Genomic DNA, 17,350 nt, shown 5'->3' with positions numbered 1-17,350 from the left:
GTTAGAAAAACAAGGCTGTTCGCGGCCGCTATAGTAATTTAAAGAAAACTGACAGCCGCTATGGGTTCAGAACTCAGTCCATCTTTCAACTTACTCTTCAAAGTTGTAATAGTAGAATGCACAATGAGAAATTTAGAAATTGGGTAGTGCATCGTCAGTATTCCTCTTGCCATGTCTGTCATTACATTAGAGAGCTATTTTATAAATGGTCAAATGTCCAGATCAACCAGCCCATGTCAGCTAATGTTTTTAGCTAGCTTTTTTAGCCCATAGATTTTGTAGTAATGTTTAAGTTACTCAAATATCACATGAATACACATTAGACATAGTCAAAAACCCAAGCCCCCCATTCAATGCCACATACTTGACCTCAGACACAACATTCCTTCAAGGCATGATTTAGACAAAGCAGCGTTGTGCAGCCAGCCCGCCTGCCCCATCATGGCCTGCTGAAACCTGGTCCGTGGAGACGGTCTTTGCTGGTCCGCACGCTCGGCTGGTCACCAGAGGTGTGCTGTGGCAGTGAACCTTGCCGTGATCCCTCCGGTTCGGGAATTGGTCTCTCCCTCCGTGTAAACTAGGCCTGGTGAAATGAATCTGAGTTGGCCGAACACAAACATTCTGTTATCGTGCACTGTAACGTTACCCCGAGGCACCGGCCAGAGAGCCTCCAGCTCCTCCGATATGGTCAAATGTCACCCTGCATTGCCCTATTGGTATTAATTGGGAATTTGACCTCTTGCAGTTCATGTCAAAATCACATTTCTTTTAAAGGCCATTCTGCACTGCCTGTCAGCATTAAATGGTCTCATAATAGCTGTCATTGACGGTTAAAGAGAAATGGCGATTGGAGAGTGTGCGTGAATGTGGCTTTGGCTGTGTGGGCCTTCATGATTTATGTGGTTATATTATAGCTTAGCACAATCATGTATCAGCCGAAGACTCTCTTCCTGCTTTCCACTGTTCCAAAGCAGGCTGTTTTAAGCCCCCTCAGAACAAACAAAGTCAGCGTTAGCCGGTCGGGGCAAGACTCGCCGCCAACCTCCCTCTGCTAACGCAACACATGAAGGCATTTTGAGGGGGACTTCCTTGTTTAAAGAGCAGGGGAGAAAATGGTTGACACTCTGCAGACAGTTTAGTTTCCGCTGCTTGTTTGGACAGAGACCGACCCTAAAATATCTCTCTGGCCAAGGTCTCCGTGGAAGCCCTGCTCTAGCCCAGTCACCCAGCATTGTTCTTGTTTCAACAGGCTTAGTTTAGGACACTTGTTTTCCTTTTTCCATATACAGGGCCATTGTCTGTGCAGTCTGGCCTCTCCAGGCCAGGGCCCCGAGTTGGGTTGGCCTTTCCATTGTGACTTCAACCATCAGATTGGGACAGAGACACGTTTGATTGCAGTGCATGCCACTGTCTGACCGCAAGAAGCTGGAAAACTGTTTCTTGTTCTGTTATTTGTTAGTATTGTTAACTGGAATCACGTTTTTCTTGCTTGACTTAGGCAGCGATTGCTTCTACTGTAGATAGGCCTATATTATATTGGCTTGAAAAACAGTGAGCTGGGTTGGGGTCAATACCGACACATCACTGGTGTCTTACTTTGCGTTATTGATACTCAGCGTCATGGGTGTCAAACCCCTTACCCTAATTAACATTATTGATCCAATAAATTAATCCGAGATGATTTTTTGGGGGGGAATTTTTTTTTTTTTTTGCTGAAGTCCTTGAATGGTTTAGAAATCAAAAAACGGGTCTCGCACCCAGGGGTGTAGTGAAGGAGCGGCTCTCCCTCACTTTTTCAATTTGAGAATACGCGGAGCTGGTAAATGTATTCTGATAACTTATTTATAATTTATATTTAATTACCACTAGAATTCCATGAAAAATGATAGTATGACAACCAGATAAATATGTATAGCAGCCTAGAGGTAGGTAAATGGTGGTTTCTAACCAGTCTTCTCTCTGGCAGTGGTGAGAATGATGAACTGTAGGCTACATGTGTGCACTGCGGAGGCCCGTCAGGCTTGGCCACTTTAATCAATCAGAACGTAAAAAAACCAAATCCTTAGATTTGTCATCATTACATCACTTTGCAGCATGCACGGTTAGCAGAGGTACATTTTTGGACAGCTGGCTAGCTGTCATAGACATAATGGCGACAAAACAAACGTTGGTGCATTTTTTTTTTTTGGTTGTTGCAAAAGCTGCAGCAACTACTACAACCTATAGGCCTGACAACAACACAAACAGCCAGCAAGTTGACCTAGGTGACTATCCTGATCCAGCTCCCTCATCTGTCCTGGCTACTAGCATGCAGCCCGCACCACAACCTTGACGGCTCCCTCCCTGCCCTGTCCCCAGGTCCAGGCCTGATCTCCGCAACACTCCGATCACACGTCCTCAGCTACCTCTGTTCCCTCAGATGACAGAACAGCTCCTCTCCCTGCAGCTGGCACCACCACCACGGCACCAATAGGCCTGCTACCATGTGCTGACGTATGGACAAACAGTATGTGGAGGAACAAACAGGAGGCATACTCATGAATAGTTTGTAAAGAAGATAGGTGCAGATGTCACACGTCTATCATTTTACAAGTCAGATTCAGATCAACTTTATTATCCCATCAGGGGGAAATTAATTTGGTCATGTGCTTAAGAAGACAGTAAATAAAACATTAGAACACAGAAACGACACACAATAATTCATTCAAAGTGCTATAGCTACGCATTTATAGTGAAAGTGCAATATGCTGTATACTGGAGGGACCAACAGACTATCTATTATACAGCCAAATGGCTCTTGCAATAAGAGTCCCCATATCTATCTGTTTTAATTTTCTTTTTAAGTATTTTTTTTCTCCCTGAATTTTGAGGGAAGGGGATGAGTACTGTCCTGTAAAATGCTTTCAAGTTTTAGGAGGATGAGTTTTGTGTACAGGATAGTTGCTGATTTCTTGATCTATAGCAATTATCCTTCCTCGCCATCTTAATCAAGACCAAGCTTGACTTGGTCTTGCACTCGCATATCAGACCAACCCAGGGCCATAAGCTTTTTTTTTGTTGATGAGTCTGCAAGCCTTAGCAGCAAAACTACGCTCATAGTTTATTTCAAATGTAAAACCGACAAGCCCCGTGACCCAGATTTTGTCTTGATTTTATCAAGCTTCCTGACCAAAAGGCGGAGACTGTGAAACATTTGTGTGGTAACGGATTCAACGACAATTGTCTGAAGAAACACTTGGTGTCCTTCGCAAGTGATTGTGCCAGTGTCATGCTGGGGAAGAAATTAGGCGTTGCACGCAGGCTCTCCCAGCACTATCCAAACCTTGTGTGGCACTGTCTAAACCATAGACATGAACTGACGGTAGGGGATGAAGTGTCAGAGGTTGGTGGTGTGAACCACTTCCATATCGTCATGAACAAATTGTACACTAAATACAGTCGATCTCCCCAGAACCAACTTGCTGATTGCACTGCCGAACTGCAGAAACAAGTAGCAAAAATAAGGCTCGTATTGGGAATACGCTGGGTGGCTAGCTTTTTCTGCACAGTGTGTGTGGTATGGTCCATCTTTGAAGCACTCTGCTCACTTTTCAGATTCAGAGATTGAGTGTTTAACAGTCACAAGTACAGGGTTGCAGGTGTGATTGCGGGGTACAGTGAAAATATTAGGCTCCGAGCTCCAACATGCAGGACAAAGTGAAATAAAATAATGAAAATGGTAATAATAAAGCAACAATAAAAATATAAATAGCACTATATACACTTCATAACTGTAGAAGGGATGAATAAATGTCCATTTGGAGTGGAGGCAGAGTGAAGACTGTTTAGGGGATGTGGGGGAATGACCATAGGGGGAGCAGCATAAACATATAGGGGTGGGGACCAAAAGAAATAAAGACAATTATAATTAGTCAATAATATACATATTAACTGCAACAGTGATGAATGTCGTTGGGGTGGGGGAAGAGTAAAAGCCATTTGGTGGGGGGGGGGGAGAATGTCCATAGGGGGAGCAGCATGTGAGGTAAGTGACCATTGAAGGGGTGTGAGGGGGAAATGTCGAGGGGGGGGTAAATGTCCATAGGGGGAGTAGCAGGTAGCTGACTAGTGGTGGCTATTCAGCAGCCTGATGGTCTGAAACTATTTTCCAGTTTTTGCCATGATGTTCCTGTACTGCCCGCATCTGAGTGATTTGAAGCAGGGAGAACAGGTCATGGCTTGGGTGGCTGGGGTCCCTGATGATCTTCTTGGCCTTCCTGCGACACCTGGTGTTGTAGGCGTCCTGGAGGGCAGGCAGTGTGCACCCAATGGTGCGTTTCGGCTGCTCGTGTCAGCTTCTGAAGCGCCTTGCGGTCTGTGGCGGTGGAATTGCCGTACTAGGTTGTGATGCAGCCTGACAGTATGCTCTCAATGGTGCTCTTGTAGAACACTGAGGGCCATAGGGGACAGGCCGAATTTCTTCAGCATCCTGGGGTTGACGAATTGCTGTCGTGCCTTCTTCACCATGGTGGCCATGTGGTTAGACCAGCTTTCAGCTTCTCCGAGATGTGTATGCTGAGGAATTTGAAGTTATTGACCGTCTCCACGGGAACCCCATTGATGAGAACGGGAGTGTGTCCAGCCTGGTTCCTCCTGAAGTCTACAACCAGCCTACTTCCACCCTGTAGGCTGTCTCGTCATTGTTGGTAGTCAGGCCCCACTACTTTTGTGTTGTCATTGAACTTGGAGACTGTGTGAGGCCACGCAGTTGTGGGTATACGGGGGGGACTGATGAGGGGACTGAGGACGCACCCTTGTGGGACCCCAGTGTTGAAAATCAGTGTTGAGGAGGTAATGTTGCCTAACTTCACCACCTGGGAGCGGCCCGCCAGGAAGTCCAGGACCCAGTTGCATAGGGAGGAGTTCAGACCCAGGCCGTGAGCTTTAATGAGCTTATTGCGCACTATGGTATTGAAGGCCGAGCTGTAGTCGATGAACAGCATCCTCACATATCCATTCCTTTTGTCCAGTTGGGTAAGGGCAGTGTGCAGTGCAATGGCGATTGCATTTTCTGTGGATCTGTCAGGACAGTAGGCGATTTGGAAACGGTTGAGTGTGTCAGGGAGGGAGGAGGTGATATGGTCTTTGACTAGCCTCAAAGTACTTTATAATGACAGAAGTGAGTGCTTCTGGTCGGTAGTCATTCAGTTCAGGTACTTTCCCTTTCTTGGACACCGGGATGATGGGACATCTTGAAGCAGGTGAGTATAGCGCCCTGAGCTAGGGAGAGATTGAAAAGGTCAGAACACAACTGCCAGCTGGTCTGCAAATGCTCTGAGGGCATGGCTCGGGATGCCATCTGAGGGTTAACACGTTTAAATGACTTACATACGTCCTCAGTGGAGACTGAGTGTGTAGCCCACATTGTCATTGGGGGCTCGCCTTGGCAGCTCAGCGTCATTGTGCTCAAATCGTGAGGCAAAATGTGTTTAGCCTATCTGGTAGGGTAGCGTCGGTGACGGCGACGTGGCAGGCATTCTTTTTGTAATCAGTGAACGTTAGGAGCCCCTGCCACATACGCCTTGTGTCCGACTCGCTGAATTGCTTCTCCACTTTGTCCCTATACTTGTTTCACCATCTTTATCGATCTTCATTGGTTGTATTTATACTGTTTAACCACACTATTGTCCTCGGTCACCTTGCCCTATTTATAAGCAGCAACCCTCTTTCAGTTTTCCTACAAGGCTGCTATCAATCCATGGTTTTTGATTCGTGAATGTTTTGAAAGACACTCGGTATCACAACTATGCATCATTTTTTTTTTTTTATCCTGTGACTGAGTCGGCGTTATCATTTATGTTATCTCATTTACATTACATTTACGTCATTTAGCAGACGCTCTTATCCAGAGCGACTTACAAATTGGTGCAATCACCTTATGACATCCAGTGGAACAACCACTTTACAATAGTACATCTACATATTTTTTTTTTTGGGGGGGGGGTTAGAAGGATTACTTTATCCTATCCCAGGTATTCCTTAAAGAGGTGGTGTTTCAGGTGTCTCCGGAAGGTGGTGATTGACTCCGCTGTCCTGGCGTCGTGAGGGAGCTTGTTCCACCATTGGGGTGCCAGAGCAGCGAACAGTTTTGACTGGGCTGAGCGGGAACTGTGCTTCCGCAGAGGTAGGGAGGTGAGCAGGCCAGAGGTGGATGAACGCAGTGCCCTTCTTTGGGTGTAGGGACTGATCAGAGCCTGAAGGTACGGAGGTGCCGTTCCCCTCGCAGGCAAGCACCATGGTCTTGTAGCAGATGCGAGCTTCAACTGGAAGCCAGTGGAGTGTGCGGAGGAACACCAGACGGGCTGCGGCGTTCTGGATGAGTTGTAAGGGTTTAATGGCACAGGCAGGGAGCCCCGCCAACAGCGAGTTGCAGTAATCCAGACGGGAGATGACAAGTGCCTGGATTAGGACCTGCGCCGCTTCCTGTGTAAGGCAGGGTCGTACTCTGCGAATGTTGTAGAGCATGAACCTACAGGATCGGGTCACCGCCTTGATGTTAGCGGAGAACGACAGGTTGTTGTCCAGGGTCACGCCAAGGCTCTTAGCACTCTGGGAGGAGGACACAATGGAGTTGTCAACCGTGATGGCGAGATCATGGAACGGGCAGTCCTTCCCCGGGAGGAAGAGCAGCTCCGTCTTGCCGAGGTTCAGCTTGAGCTGGTGATACGTCATCCACACTTATGTCTGCCAGACATGCAGAGATGCGATTCGCCACCTGGTTATCAGAAGGGGGAAAGGAGAAGATGAATTGTGTGTCGTCTGCGTAGCAATGATAGGAGAGACCATGTGAGGATATGACAGAGCCAAGTGACTTGGTGTATAGTGAGAATAGGAGAGGGCCTAGAACTGAGCCCTGGGGGACACCAGTGGTGAGAGCACGTGGTGCAGAGACGGATTCTCGCCACGCCACCTGGTAGGAGCGACCTGTCAGGTAGGACGCAATCCAGGAGTGAGCCGCGCCGGAGATGTCCAACTCGGAGAGGGTGGAGAGGAGGATCTGATGGTTCACAGTATCAAAGGCAGCAGATAGGTCTAGAAGGATGAGAGCAGAGGAGAGAGAGTTAGCTTTAGCAGTGCGGAGAGCCTCCGTGACACAGAGAAGAGCAGCCTCAGTTGAATGACCAGTCTTAACCTGACTGATTTGGATCAAGAAGGTCATTCTGAGAGGGACAGCAAGAGAGCTGGCCAAGGACAGCACGCTCAAGAGTTTTGGAGAGAAAAGAAAGAAGGGATACTGGTCTGTAGTTGTTTACATCGGAGGGATCGAGTGTAGGTTTTTTGAGAAGGGGTGCAACTCTCGCTCTCTTGAAGACGGAAGGGACGTAGCCAGCGGTCAAGGATGAGTTGATGAGCGAGGTGAGGTAAGGGAGAAGGTCTCCGGAAATGGTCTGGAGAAGAGAGGAGGGGATAGGGTCAAGCGGGCAGGTTGTTGGGCGGCCGGCCGTCACAAGTCGAAAGATTTCATCTGGAGAGAGAGGGGAGAGAGGTCAAAGCATAGGGTAGGGCAATGTGAGCAGGACCAGCGGTGTCGTTTGACTTAACAAACGAGGATCGGATGTCGTCAACCTTCTTTTCAAAATGGTTGACGAAGTCATCCGCAGAGGGGGAGGAGGATTCGGGAGGGAGGAGAAGGTGGCAAAGAGCTTCCTAGGGTTAGAGGCAGATGCTTGGAATTTAGAGTGGTAGAAAGTGGCTTTAGCAGCAGAAACAGAGGAAGAAAATGTGGAGAGGAGGGAGTGAAAAGATGCCAGGTCCGCAGGGAGGCTAGTTTTCCTCCATTTCCGCTCGGCTGCGCGGAGCCCTGTTCTGTGACCTCGCAATGAGTCGTCAAGCCACGGAGCAGGAGGGGAGGACCGAGCCAGCCGGGAGGTTAGGGGACATAGAGAGTCAAAGGATGCAGAGAGGGAGGAGAGGAGGGTTGAGGAGGCAGAATCAGGAGATTGGTTGGAGAAGGATTGAGCAGAGGGAAGGGATGATAGGATGGAAGAGGAGAGAGTAGCAGGAGAGAGAGAGCGAAGGTTGCGACGGCGCAATACCATCTGAGTAGGGGCAGAGTGAGTAGTGTTGGAGGAGAGCGAGAGGGAAAAGGATACAAGGTAGTGGTCGGAGACTTGGAGGGGAGTTGCAGTGAGAATAGTAGAAGAACAGCATTTAGTAAAGATGAGGTCAAGCGTATTGCCTGCCTTGTGAGTAGGCGGGGACGGTGAGAGGGTGAGGTCACAAGAGGAGTGGAAAGAAGGAGGCAGAGAGAAATGAGTCAAAGTAGACGTAGGGAGGTTAAAGTCACCCAGAATTGTGAGGGGTGAGCCATCCTCAGGAAAGGAACTTATCAAGGCGTCAAGCTCATTGATGAACTCTCCAAGGGAACCTGGAGGGCAATAAATAATAAGGATGTTAAGCTTGAATGGGCTAGTGACTGTGACAGCATGGAATTCAAAGGAGGAGATAGAGAGATGAGGATTCCAGTGCCACCACCCCGCTGACCAGATGCTCTCGGGGTATGTGAGAACACATGGTCAGACGAGGAGAGAGCAGTAGGAGTAGCAGTGTTTTCTGTGGTAATCCATGTTTCCGTCAGCGCCAAGAAGTCGAGGGACTGGAGGGTAGCATAGGCTGAGATGAACTCTGCCTTGTTGGCCGCAGACCGGCAGTTCCAGAGGCTGCCAGAGGCTGCCAGAGACCTGGAATTCCACGTGGGTCGTGCACGCTGGGACCACCAGGTTAGAATGGCAGCGGCCATGTGGTGTGACGCGTTTGTGTGGCCTGTGCAGAGAGGAGAGAACAGGGATAGACAGACACATAGTTGACAGGCTACAGGAGAGGCTACGCTAATGCAAAGGAGATTGGAATGAAAATTAACTAAACAACTGGGGAAGCGAGAGAGCAGGGCCTCCCTCACTAACCATTCACTGAAACACTGAAATGTAACTTTTCCAACTTCCACTTTAGAAATTATAATTGATGTAAACTACAGTAGTTCAATGTTTCCAGGAATAGGCTTAAACTTAGTTTATTCAGCTAGATAACTTGGTACAGTATTCTTCCGTGAAACCCACCCAGTGCACCGTATCCTATGACGCCGTAGCTAGCTAGCATGCTAGCATCCAATAACACACGGTTAGCACCAATACTTGGTTACAACAAACTACCAATGGATCATTCGTGTCCGTGTCTAGTTCCTTTCATAATGCAGAAGTAATTAAACGTTGGCTAGCTAACACAAAGTCAGTCCTGCTAGCTACACAAGTGGACTACACAACTCGAAAGTTCAGAAAGTTAAACTTACGTTGCAAAAATCTTATTGACTAAAAATGATACTGTACTGCTAGCTGGTAGAGTTGGCTAGCTAGCAGTGGCTGCGTTTACATTTATCTTTGATACAAAGACTGGCTAGCTAACCTTCTTAGTTTCTCAAAGTTAGTTTCTCAAAGCTACACCTACACCTTTAGCTACACCTTTATCCTTGTTGCAAAGACAGCAAAGACATCTATGTAGCTAGCTAGCTAACATACACTAATCAAATCGTTCCGTTGAAATATAATATTACCCGCGGAGCGAAGTACAGCACGACTACTCACTCCAGCATCCGGTAAACAGAGGCAACCCGGAATATATTAGTCACGTGATCAAAACAGCCTTGGAGCGTGAATTCTGATTTTGGTCTGACCAACGCTGTACAGACCTGACCCCTGGAACTTCCCTTTTTAGTTTTTTTTGTAGGCGGGGAGAAGCAAGATGGAGTTCTGGTCGGATTTGCTGAAGGAGGACGGGAGAGGGCCTTATACCTGTGTCGACAAAGCGTGTAGCAGTGGTAGGTCTGTCCCAGACAAAAACAATATCTTGGTCAACTGAAAGTCGGCGGTTCTTTTGACCAATTGATTCGTCGAAATTTTAAAAGGTGTGTTTATCCTTATATAGACACACCCTATGTGTTTTAATTAGAGGTCGACCGATTATGATTTTTCAACGCCGATACCAATTATTGGAGGACCAAAAAATGCAGGTACCGCTTAATTGGCCATTTCTTTTTTTTTCTTCTTTTTTTTATATAAAAAAAAATGTATTATTAAAAAAAAATGTTTTTTACTTTAAATTCAAAAAATATATATGTTAGGGTTGTACCTGGTAGGTTCCTTGATAATTTGTGTGAGATTGTGGGCATCTAGCTTAGATTGTAGGACGGCCGGGGTGTTAAGCATATCCCAGTTTAGGTCACTTAACAGTACGAGCACCGAAGATAGATGGGGGGCAAACAATTCGCATATGGTGTCCAGGGCACAGCTGGGGGCTGTGGGGGGTCTATAACAAGCGGCAACGGTGAGACTTGTTTCTGAAAAGGTGGATTTTTAGTAGTAGCTCGATTTTGTTTGGGCACAGACCTGGATAGTATAACAGAAGTCTGCAAGCTATCTCTGCAGTAGATTGCAACTCTGCCCCCTTTGGCAGTTCGATCTTGTTGGAAAATGTTGTAGTTGGATGGAAATTTCAGAATTTTTGGGGGCCTTCCTAAGCCAGGATTTAGACACAGCTAGGACATCAGCGTTGGCGGAGTATGCTAAAGCAGTGAATAAAACTTAGGGAGGAGGCTTCTGATATTAACATGCATGAAACCAAGGCATTTACGGTTACAGAAGTCAACAAATGAGTGCCTGGGGAATCGGAGTGGTACTGGGGGCTGCAGGGCCTTGGTTAACCTCTACATCACCAGAGGAGGAGTAGGATAAGGGTATGGCTAAAGGCTATAAGAACTGGTCTTCTAGTGCATTTGGAACAGAGTAAAAAGAGCAGATTTCTGGGAGTGGAAGAATAGATTCAAGGCATAAATGTACAGACAAGGGTATGGTAGGATGTGAGTAGAGTGGAGGTAAACCTAGGCATTAAGAAGTTTTAGGTTGTAGTTATTATAGAAATTATGACGCGTCTACTATTTCTCTCTATACAATTTGTATGTCATATACAGTTGAAGTCGGAAGTTTACATACACCTTAGCCAAATACATTTAAACTCAGTTTTTCACAATTCCTGACATTTAATCCTAGAAAACAATCCCTGTCTTAGGTCAGTTAGGATCACCACTATATTTTAAGAATGTGAAATGGCAGAATAATAGTAGAGATGATTTAATTCAGCTTTTATTTCTTTCATCACATTCCCAGTGGGTCAGAAGTTTACATACTGAAATAGTATTTGGTATCATTGCCTTTAAATTGTTTAACTTGGGTCAAACATTTAGGGTAGCCTTCCACAAGCTTCCCACAATAAGTTGGGTGAATTTTGGCCCATTCCTCCTGACAGAGCTGGTGTAACTGAGTCAGGTTTGTAGGCCTCCTTGCTCGCACATGCTTTTTCAGTTCTGCCCACAAATTTTCTATAGGATTCAGGTCAGGGCTTTGTGATGGCCACTCCAATACCTTGACTTTGTTGTCCTTAAGCCATTTTGCCACAACTTTGGAAGTATGCTTGGGGTCATTGTCCATTTGGAAGACACATTTGCGACCAAATTATCTTCCTGACTGATGTCTTGAGATGTTGCTTCAATATATCCACATAATTGTTCTACCTCATGATGACATCTATTTTGTGAAGTGCACCAGTCCCTCCTGCAGCAAAGCACCCCACAACATGATGCTGCCACCCCCGTGCTTCATGGTTGGGATGGTGTTCTTCAGCTTGCAAGCCTCCCCCTTTTTCCTCCAAACATAACGATGGTCATTATGGCCAAACAGTTCTATTTTTGTTTCATCAGACCAGAGGACATTTCTCCAAAAAGTACGATCTTTGTCCCCATGTGCAGTTGCAAACCGTAGTCTGGCTTTTTTTATGGCGGTTTTGGAGCAGTGGCTTCTCCTTTGAGTGGCCTTTCAGGTTATGTTGAAATAGGACTCGTTTTACTGTGGATATAGATACTTTTGTACCTGTTTCCTCCAGCATCTTAACAAGGACCATTGCTGTTGTTCTGGGATTGATTTGCACTTTTCGCACCAAAGTACGTTAATCTCTAGGAGACCGAACGTGTCTCCTTCCTGAGCTGTATGACGGCTGCGTGGTACCATGGTGTTTATACTGGCGTACTATTGTTTGTACAGATGAACGTGGTACCTTCAGGTGTTTGGAAATTGCTCCCAGGGATGAACCAGACTTGTGGAGGTCTTCAATCTTTTTTTCTGAGGTCCTGGCTGATTTCTTTTGATTTTCCCATGATGTCAAGCAAAGAGTCACTGAGTTTGAAGGTAGGCCTTGAAATACATCCACAGGTAGACCTCCAATTGACTCAAATGATATCAATTAGCCAATCAGAAGCTTCTAAAGCCATGACATCATTTTCTGGAATTTTCCAATCTGTTTAAAGGCACAGTCAACTTAGTGTATGTAAACTTCTGACCCACTGGAATTGTTATACAGTGAAATAATCTGTCTGTAAACAATTGTTGGAATACTTACTTGTGTCATGCACAAAGTAGATGTCCTTACCGACTTACCAAAACTATAGTTCGTTAACAAGAAAATTGTGGACTGGTTGAGAAACAAGTTTTTATGACTCCAACCTAAGTGTATGTTAACTTCTAACTTCAACTGTGTGTATATATACAGGTGTGTGTGCCTTTCCAAATCATGTCCAATCAATTGAATTTACCACAGGTGGACTCCAATCAAGTTATAAAGACATCTCAAGGATGATCAATGGAAACAGGATGCACCTGAGCTCGATTTCGGGTCTCATAGCAAAGGGTCTGAATATTTATGTAAATAAGGTATTTCTCTGTAGATTATTGCGGAACAAAAAATTGTTTAATCCATTTTAGAATAAGGCTGTCATGTAACAAAGTGGAAAAAGTCAAAGGGTCTGAATACTTTCCCATATACACATTTCAGTCCAATATACCAGATGTTGCAATTGTAGGATGCCTTTTATGCATATTCTATAATGATGGCCTATTCAATTGGCTACATCTGTCGGTATTTATTTTTTGCACTCCCTCACCTAATCAAATTGTACTACACCACTGCTCGCACCAATGGATCATGTGGTTTTCCCATCAAATCACCCTTCTAGATTTGGGACTTACTTCTTCTTGTACCTGAATTTCCTTCTTGGAGGTTGGTTAGCAATTCAGTTCTTGGAACCACAGATAACTTTCTTGAACCATCAGGGGTCATACCGAGATCGCTTTCTTAGACTACTGGATTGGCTTTTTGGACCATCTGCGTACGTGGTCTAGATCTGTTTTTTGGACTTCCAGAGGACTTTTTTTGGAGGCCCATCAAGTATCTAGATACTTTTTTTTTTTTTTGCACTTTAAGGTTACTATTTTACTATAACACTTGTTAACTGCATGGTATAGCATACACAATTGTGAGTGACATCTTTAGAGTCACTGTAACATTTTAGCAGTTCAAGATGCCAAGATCCAATGCATGGTTTTCAGATTGACACCACTCTGTAAATCCAGATTGGCACAGTATTTTGTCCATTGCACAGCAGTCCAGCACCCTAAGAATGTCCTTACTTTTCACTGCCATGCCAACCACCAAAACACAGGAAGGTGAAACAATGAACAGAGGAGTCTGTATTTCCTGGTAACTGGGGTGACTGTGTCCACAGAGTGCTGCTTCCTGGCTATTAGTGATGGGGGGGAAAAATCGATACAGTTACATATCGGGATATTGTTTTGACTATCACAATATTATTTTTGGGCTAGCTGGCTCTACCTGCACCAAAACTCCAGTATGTTTCCTTCATAGCTTGTTCTACACATGCTTTTTAAACAGACTATTTTGTTTTCAGGACTTTTATTTCCATGACTGTTCAAAACTCGTCTTCTCATGGCTCTCTCTTGTCCCTCTGCAGCAGACATATGATGAGCAATATGTTTGGAACATCAAATGGCAATAAAATCACAATGCATATAGAATCGCAATCCATATCGTATCGGCACCTAAGTATGGTGGTAATATCGTATCATGAGGTCCCTGGCAATTCCTAGCCCTGCTGGCTATTGACCGGTGGTTGCTACCCAGAAACAGGGCCTACATCAGAGCTATGATTAGAGATGCATGATATATCTTCATATCGGTATCAGATGATGGCTTAAAACATATTGATATCAGATAATAATCAGAGTAATTTCATAGCTGATCATTTTGGCTGATATGATGTATAGCCAATGTAATCTGCTACTCAAGGGGTGCTAGCAATACGTTTGAATTTCTGAGTAAAAATGTATTGAACTCTTTGTTTCAGATCTGTAGTGCATTGTACAGCTGGACCTGGATCTGAAGTACAGGAGCAACATCAGGGAGCTGTTTCTGGAGTTCGATCGCTTCTCTTCTGGAGTTGTGATCGGCATTGCCTGAGAGATTCAGCCGGGTATACAGGTATTCAACACATAATAAACACACGCATACCTTTTTGTTTTACTATCCTTGTTGGAACCAAACAATTGATTCCCATTCAAAGTCCCTAAGTGTAAACCTCACCCCTAAGCCTAAAATACCCTTTTTTCTTTTGGGGACCGGTGAAAATATGTGCCCACAAATATCCCACACAACACAAAGACATTATGTATAGTGTGGTCTGAAATTATTGACACCCTTGAGAAAGATGAGAAATAATGACTATATAAAGTAAATAATTCAAATAGTGAGCTATATTGTATGCTTCAAAAAATTGGGAAATTATATTTTATCGTAATACAATTGGTCAGAGAAAGAGATTTTGTTTAACAAGTAATACTTTTTTTTCTCAAGGGTAGGGGTCAAAATTATTAACACCCCTAAAGATTCTTATAAATAAAGTAGTAAAATTTTCCTTGTTTTACTATCCTTGTGAGGACTTTGGTCACCACAAGGATAGTGAAACCAAGCACACATGTGCAAACATGACGTGTGGACTCTTGGCGTTCAAAAACATCAGTGTGTTACTGAAGAAATTAAATCACTGCCACAAACTATTGTACAAACCATTTCACATCACAAAAATCTATATCTTAAACTGGGAGAAACAACATCACAGTACTTAGACGAGAGAGCAGACCAGAACTTTCTCCTGAAACATATGGCTTTGGGTGGCAGAGGGGCAAGACTGGTCGATATGGTCTTGTGGCCAGTCGTGGCCAGTCGTGGCCAGCCTGTTTAAAGTGGGGCACTCTAAAAGCTGAAAGGAGATGGCACTTTTTGCGTTCCGAGTGCTCCCTTGCCACACATTCCCACTAAAGTGACAGTAACAGGAGCTGGCAGAGAGGAGATCCGCTCAGAGCCCTGCTGTCAAGGGCTGTCCAAATGGAAAGGGGGAGGAAGTGACAAGAGGGGAGTTGAGAGAGACCGAGATGTGTTGAGTCTGAGGAGGAGGGTCGAGAGTCCAGTGGGAGGGGAGAGGTTGGAGGTGGGGGAATCGGAGAAGGGGACGGACTCGAGCACCAAAAGGAAACATGTGAGTGTGGACATGTTATGACATTCTGAAGGTCACTGTGTTTTTAGCCTGCAACAACAGGAAGCACTGTGCTGCTGTGCTCATCAGTGCTGCCTTTCTCTCGCCACTGGAGGACAGTTGCCGTTCTTCCTCTCCTTTACTCTGATGCCCTCTCCTTTCAGGTGTCAAGTAAAACTAATTGCGGAGACATAAGAGCCAAGTTTATGGTTCTAGGAAGCATCCAGTTGCCCTGTGTGTGTCTACTGTCCACAGTCCTCTGCTTAATTACTTTCCTCCCTAAGGAATTTGTATGCTCACGTTAATCCCACGGTAATTAGCTCTGCCACAAAGCTGTGTTTTGAAGGGAAAACTTGCACTAGATAAACAAAACTCTGTAATATTCAGGGGACAAACAGAGAATGTTTTAACAGGTATTTATCAAGCAGAAAAATGTTTTATTTGTCTTGCCATTACATCAATGTCATCGTCATCCATCAAGCAGCTCTGGGGTCGATTTAAAAAAAAAAAAAAATTTTTTTAAACGTTTCAACTACTTAGTTCAGTAGACAAGCTCCCAAAAAATACCATATTGTTCGATTTGGTATAGAAGTTTGAAAATTGGCAGACTTGTATAATATTTAGCGCTGAACAAAACCTGAAATAGTGCTATTTCAGTGAACACTGAAGGTCAGACTGTAGCGACCTCCTATAGATTAATGGTGAAAATGCATTTACCCGCGATTGGGTCTACTTTGCCCCAAAATAGCTTAAAATGTTTGTATTGATTTGAGGAACACACTCTATCAATGACCAAAACCATATGTTCTTTGTTTTTACCTTGATGATCACAACAATGATGAAATAGCAGTAAAATGTTGATATTTTTACTTTCAAAGTGGTGTATTAACTTCTTTGGGCTAGGGGGCAGTATTTTCACATCCGGATAAAAAACGTACCCGATTTAATCTGGTTACGACTCCTGCCCAGTAACTAGAATATGCATATAATTATTGGCTTTGGATAGAAAACACCCTAAAGTTTCTAAAACTGTTTGAATGGTGTCTGTGAGTATAACAGAACTCCTATGGCAGGCAAAAACCTGAGAAGGTTTCATGCAGGAAGTGGCCTGTCTGACAAGGTGTTGTTGTTCTTGCTTCTATGTATTGAAGAGTCAGGATCTTAGCTGTAACGTGACATTTCCTAGGGCTCCAATAGGCTCTCAGAGCCCGGGAAAAACCTGAACGATGACGAGGCAGCCTCAGGCTGAAACACATTATCGCCTTTTCCAAGTGGCCCATCAGAGGACAATGGAATTAGGCGCGTGCCCGATTCGACCCCGTGCAGTATTTTCCTTCGGCTGTTTAGCTAATTGCAGATTCCCGGTCGGAATATTATCGCTTTTTTACGAGAATAATGGCATAAAAATTGATTTTAAACAGCGGTTGACATGCTTCGAAGTACGGTAATGGAATAAATGCGCCATGCGCACGACCGTTATTTACCATTTCGGATAGTGTCTGGGACGCACGAACAAAACGCCGCTATTCGGATATAACGATGGATTATTTTGGACCAAACCAACATTTGTTATTGAAGTAGCCATCCTGGGAGTGCATTCTGACGAAGAACAGGAAAGGTAAGACCATTTTTGTTATAGTAAATGGGATTTTGGTGAAGGCTAAACTTGCCGGGTGTCTAAATAGCTAGCCCTGTGATGCCGGGCTATCTACTCAGAATATTGCAAAATGTGCTTCATCCGAAAAGCTATTTTAAAATCGGACATATCGAGTGCATAGAGGAGTAATGTATCAATAATTCTTAAAATAATTGTTATGCTTTTTGTGAACGTTTATCGTGAGTAATTTAGTAAATTGTTAGTAAATTCCCCGGAAGTTTGCGGGG

The 17,350-nt window shown here is 44.7% G+C and overlaps 1 non-coding gene across 2 annotated transcripts in view; it reads left to right on the top strand.

The window, feature by feature from the left end:
• Window positions 1-17,350, top strand: part of LOC106613663 (uncharacterized) — a 71,055-nt gene that overhangs the window by 17,127 nt on the left and 36,578 nt on the right. For both annotated transcript variants that reach the window (XR_001330536.2, XR_006756908.1), the window contains exon 2: window positions 14,282-14,415. This is a non-coding gene — a transcript (uncharacterized protein). The remainder of the gene's footprint in view (window positions 1-14,281; window positions 14,416-17,350) is intronic.

The sequence above is a fragment of the Salmo salar genome, chromosome ssa10 (genome assembly GCF_905237065.1).
Source record: "Salmo salar chromosome ssa10, Ssal_v3.1, whole genome shotgun sequence".
Lineage (NCBI taxonomy): Eukaryota > Metazoa > Chordata > Actinopteri > Salmoniformes > Salmonidae > Salmo > Salmo salar.
The sequence above is the reverse complement of the archived record's forward strand: the minus strand, read 5'-3'. Positions and strand labels throughout refer to the sequence as shown.